Below are 6,700 nucleotides of genomic sequence, written 5' to 3'. Positions count from 1 at the left end.
TTTCTATTAATTTTTTTTTTTAGGGAACCGAACCGTATATATATTGATACCCGATATTAGTTACTATTATATATATATATATATATATATATATATATATATATATATATATATATATTAATTTTTATGATTAAATATTTTGTTATTTTTTTTAAGTAAAAAAAATAACTAAATATTTAATCAAAAATAATTAATTTTATTTATTTATTGTAATAATTGTTTGGGGGATATATTATCATGTTTAAATAATCAACAAAAAAATTACTGTGGTTATTTTTTTATTTTTTTTGGTTGTATTTATGTCTAGTTTTAATTAATTAATTTTACATTAGATTCTGTATTATTACTACTACTACTAACTTTTAAGTGGATTAATATATATATAWATAATCAATTAAATTTTCATTAATTATTATTATCTAAGTTAATCTAGGTGCAATAAATTAAAAAGTTTATTATATATATATATATAWATATAAAATAAACTAAACTAATCTTGTTAAATGCTAGACATTTTTTTTTGTTGATTAGATATATATATATATATATATATATATATATATATATATTGATATATATATATATTCAATATATAAAGTTTTTTGGCGACATTTCAGGGATAGCCTAAACAAATTAAAAATACATATATAAACTAATTTTTTACAAAAAAAAATTAAAAAAATTTTATTTAGAAATATAATTTTTTTAAAAAATAGTTTTTATAAATAACTATTAAAGTTTGTATTATTTTTTTTTTTTTTAATAAAAACTTAATAAAATTATTTTTAAATAATTTATTTTTTTAAATAATATATAAATTTTATACAGTAGACTATATATATATATATATTAAAAAAATCTAATTTAAATAAAATTATAATCTAGCACAATTAAATGATTTTTTTAAAAAATTCATAAATTTATTATAATACTAAAAATAATTATTATAAAATTTTTTTTAAAAAATTTATATACGTTATTTATGATTGAAAAAATTATTGTACATTGTAAATTTTAAATCAATTTTATTTTATATAACGACGTTGTTTATGTATTATCCATATTATTATTATAATTAAATGCGTATAATATTAATATATTAAAAATAAATTTATGGGACGTAATTGATGTACAATTTATTTATTTACCTTTATTTTTTCGATTACCCATTTGCTAGAGCTATGGGCACACACTATTGAGCATACATTGCTTGCATAGGCCCATCTAATATACATAGTATTACATACTGGTTATACTTATGGAATACATGTAATAATACTTTACTGTATAGCACTTGACTAGTATTTACTGAATGATTACTCAAGCATAGTTTGGCTCAATGTGTCTATTATTGTTATTATATTGTATGGTATAAATGGCATTAAACAATGGCCGCCATTATTATGAATAATAATAATAATAATAATAATAATAATAATAATATAAAAATAAATATAAATAATATTAATATTAATAACAATTTTATTAATAATATTATTAGTAATAATAATATCAATAATAATAATAATAATAATATTAATAACAATTCAATGATATCGACGCCAAAGATAACAACGACAACAACGACAAAGACAACAACAAAGACCACATTATCATCAATAGTGACCATCAATAGTGATGGCCATCAACAACACCAACAACACGTGCAGCCGATGATGACCACCACCACGACTACGGCCGCCGCCGCCACCAAATCGCGGACCACTAATGGCTGCCGCAGCAGGACTTCTTCGGCAGCAGCTATTGGCGGCAGCGGTAATGGTGGCCATAATCATAATCATCGTCGACTGACCGCTGCAGCCGCTGCCGCGGCCGCCATCAACGGCGGTTGTATACTGTTCGAGGGTTCGCACATTCACTACTCGCCAGTGGACAACAAACCGTTGTGTTCATACTCGCAGAAGCTGTGCAAACAACGTCGGATCAATGGCTATGCCTTCTGTATCCGTCATATACTCGAAGATCCGTCGGCACCGTTTCGCCAGTGCCGACATCAAGCAAAATACAATCAACAAAAATGTTCAAATGCTATACCGGCTACCGAGGACCGGGAGTTTTGTAACTCTCATATGCAGATCGCTGGTATGGCACCGAAAAAAGAGAGACGAAAAGAAAAGAGTAAACAACAACAACCACAACAACAGCCGCGGCCAACACAACAACATCATAACAATCATCACTTAATGAATGGCAAGACTACTACTACTACTACTACTAATGGTTTTGTGGTCAACGGCGGTGTTGTTATGTCTGCATCAGATGTCGGCGCCGGCGGCGGATGTTCAGTACTATCACTAGATAGCCAGTCGGCTCTGCAGTCGTTTGCCGAACGATTAGGTTTTACTACCACTACTTCCTCATCATCACCGCTAACAACAACATTATCGTCGACACCACCACCGCTGACGACGACGACAACAACAACAACTAGAGACGAATTGAATGCTACGTTCAATGCATTTATTAAACCGCAACTGAAACTGAATGGTAGTATGAAATCGTCGGCGATTGTCGGCAGCGGTGGCAACAAATCATCCATCGGTGGTAGTGTTGTTGATAATAATAATTGTAAAACTGTTTCATCAGATAAGTGTTTAGCGACAACAACAGGAGTAACAACAACAACGACGACGACAAATACAACGTCTACTTCATCGACAACAACAACAACGAAGAAGAAGAATATAACCTCCAATTCTAGTCATGTGAACAACAAAACTACTACTACTACTACTAGTAATAATAGACAATTAAAGACAATGAATAACAAGAGCTTAAAAACAAAGATAAATAATAATAATAATAATAATAACAATAGGGTTAACAATAATCATAAAAATAATAGCACTTCCAGTACTAGTAGTAGTAGTAATAGTAGACCGAAACGAAAGAAAAAAGACAAAAAGCCGTGTATTGTCGATAAGTATGTGTTTGCCAGACGCAGGAAACCTACAAGTGATTCGCTGTTCAATCATCATATTTGGTCGGATAGTGATGACGATGATGTCGATGATGATGCTGATGATGATGACCACAATAATAGTGGTCATCGTCATCGTCGTCGCCATCATCAACAGCGACTACATTATAAAGAGCCGTCAAAAAAATTATCGGGTCTACTAACCACCACCAGTGATAGTAATGAAATATTTCCAAATATTTTCGGTACATTTATGACGACAAGTATCGAAGATTTGGAACCAAACGAACTGAAAACCGAATTAATTGCCGAAAAATTGTTGCTCAAGAATCTGATATCTGTCCGCAAACGTGAATTTGAGCCCCAATTGAACCGAAGTCGAGCTATATTGAAGTCGTTGAACGTTAGCCACACAACATCATCGACATCGACCACCTCCTCCTCCTCATCGACCACTATCTATAAGAGTTATTTAGATTACAAACTATCAGTGAGAGGTCGCCGTAGCGAACAATCCATACGCAAAGGTATCTGCTGTTACGCTACCGATGACGACGACGACTGTAATAGTAGTAGTAATAGTAATAGTGTCTCTCGCCGTCGATGCTGTGGTCGGCCATCGCTTCCATTTACTCGCCATTGTATACAACATATACTATACAATGTGGATCAGCTATTGTTTTCGAGATGTACGGCAAAGTGTAGCCAAACAATGACCCAGTGCTCGAATCCTACTTTCGATATGACTAACGAAGATCCAGTTTGCAGTTATCATCAACTGATGTCTCAATCGACTGATGAACAACAACAGCAACAACCAAGTAGTCCATTGATGATGGACTCGAAAACGGGTAAAAAACGACGAAAACCTAAACCAATGGCACTGACACGGGTTAGCCGGAGAAACAAAAAACGAAAGAAAGGCGGCGGCGGCGGCAACCAATCGATGGCCAATGATTTAGATGATGATATGCCGGTTATTATTGAGGACAGTATCGGTAGCAACGATGGTGACGCAGGGGATGCATCATCAATGCATTCACATCATTCAGATACCAACCAAGATATATCAATTAATTTATTGACACCACAACAACAACAACAACAGCAGCAGCCCATCATCATTCAGACGACCGCCGCTGCCACCGATATCACCACTGATATCAATAATCACGTTATCGGTAACAGTTCGGTAGTGGTTGTGGCCGCTCAACAACAGCCACAGCCGCCGCTACCACCACCACAACAACAACAACCAGTGATGACCATAACTCCTCAGTCAACGACTATCATGAATATGTCGTCGTCGCCAGTGGTAACGACATCTGTTACACCGAATTTATCATCATTTAATCGTTTGCCATCACTATTACCACATCATCATCATCACCATCAGCAACAACATCATCAGCAGCAGCAGCAACTTCATCATCATCATCACCCTCAACAACAACAACAACAACATCATCATCATCCACAACAACCAGTGATGAGCACTGCTGTTTTAGGCTGTGATATAGGACCGATGGGTACGACACCGATACGAGTTCCGCTTTCGCCGGTAGTAATGATGGACCACCATCATCATCATCACCACCATCACCAATCGATGCCGCCGCCGCCACCATTGGAACCGACTGAGGAGGCACTGGTAGCGTCGATTGTAGCCGATTTGCCCCAATTGACCAGCGATGCCGACTTTACCGAAGTACTGAACAAAATCCCTGACGAAGCGTTCAACGATTTTCTGCTCGAACATCAAAACGGAGAAATACCGTCCACTGAGGAAACTGAAGCCCTGGAACAGGCGCTGGCAATGGTCAACAAGGATGTACTCAATTTAGCCGCTGCCGCCGGCTTTAATGGCGGTTCGCAGATGACGGCCACAGATTTCGGTGTCGGCCAGACGGCCGATACGAATGCATTTTCCAATTGGTTTATGACATTAACCAATGAACAGAGGCAACAACTGAACGGTTTAATTGATGCCACCATTGCTTCTTCCAATCATTCGCTGTCGCCAATCATGAAGAACGCCAGCGATGCATATCATCAGACATTATTATTACCTCATCCTCAGCAACAACAACCTATGATCACAACAACAGCAACAACAACGATGATGAAGAGCTTGCCGTCAGCGGCGACGACAACGTCTGGCCATCATCTCATGGCAACCGTGTCGTCGACGTCGTCGTCGCCATCATTATCGGTGGCGCCGACGGCGCAGCCATTGAATTCATTTGCAGCTATCTATCCGATGATGAATTCGATGCCAATAACAACAACAACAACCACAACATTGATGCCAACACCGGCTGCTTGTCATCCAATACATCCATCACAGCAGCAGCAGCCGCTGCCGCCACTACTACCGCCGCCACTACCACCACATCATCATAATCATCAAGAGTTTGTTGTTAGCCATACGGTTGTACCAACGGTTCCCAATTTGAACAATAATAATAATATCAATAATAATTTATTAATGAATGGCTTATCATCGCATCCCAGTTAGCACAYACACACACACACAYACATACATACTGTCACCCGTTAACTACTCCCGAGTTATTGATATATATATATTGATTAATATGAATATTTACCGTACAGTACAACACACACATACATACATACGATATATAAATCTATGASAAAAATAATTATTAGATTCAAATACTATTACCAATCAATCAGTTTTCAACAAAATAATTGTTTTAAAAAAAATTAACTGATTTAAAATAACAACAATAATAAAATTTATACCAAATTATATTTACAAACAAAATTATTATCACACAATTAATTATCGATAGGTAATACTTTAGTAATTAATATATATATGATATACCGTATACATACATACACACACACACACACACACAAAATATTAGGTGCAAAAAAAACAAGTTATTTGTTAGTGAGTGTATATATTGTGAGATAAATTTTTTTTTTTAAAATATGATAAAATAATTGATGAATATTTTTGCTATAGATTTTTGATTAATTTATACAAGTGATTTTTTTTATATTTAAATTTAATTATTATTATTATTATTATAATATTATTTTTTGATGATGATGAATTTTTTGAGTGTTTAACTAATTTATTATTATTATTATTATTATTATTTATATATAAATTAATTAAGTAAATGATATATACGTATATTTTTTTTGAAAATGTTAGTTAATATCACATATGAGGACACAATTTAGTAGAGAAAAAAATTTTCTGAAAATTTATAATAATATATTTAATATTTATGATAATAGTAATGATATTAATAATAATGATAATAATAATAATTAGTATATAATAATAATAATATTAATGATTATTAGGAGAGAGAGAGAGAGAGAGAGAGAGTTAGATTTTGATTGAATTTTGTTTATATTTTAAATTAATTTAATTAATTGATACACAAAAAACAAAACAAAAATCGCCACTTTTCAATTGTGATATCTCGCCCGCCTCCTCAACCCATTAACAATGAGACTTAACCCCTTCCCCCCCCCCCAACTCCCGGTCCTCTCACCCCCTTCCATCACATCCATCTAACCAACCATGACCTCCCATTATATTATGATTTATATATATATATATATATATATATATATATAATAGATAGTTAGATAGATAGAGATCTTTATATATCAACAACAAAAAAATAAATAATTAATTTCATAAATTAAACAATTGTTTCATATATATATGCATACATACAATACATTACACTTATTATGTGAAAATAC

The sequence above is a fragment of the Oppia nitens genome, unplaced genomic scaffold (assembly GCF_028296485.1).
Source record: "Oppia nitens isolate AA-2021 unplaced genomic scaffold, nextdenovo-longstitch-racon4-pilon3 scaffold11_pilon_pilon_pilon, whole genome shotgun sequence".
In the NCBI taxonomy this organism is placed as follows: domain Eukaryota; kingdom Metazoa; phylum Arthropoda; class Arachnida; order Sarcoptiformes; family Oppiidae; genus Oppia; species Oppia nitens.
The sequence above is the reverse complement of the archived record's forward strand: the minus strand, read 5'-3'. Positions refer to the sequence as shown.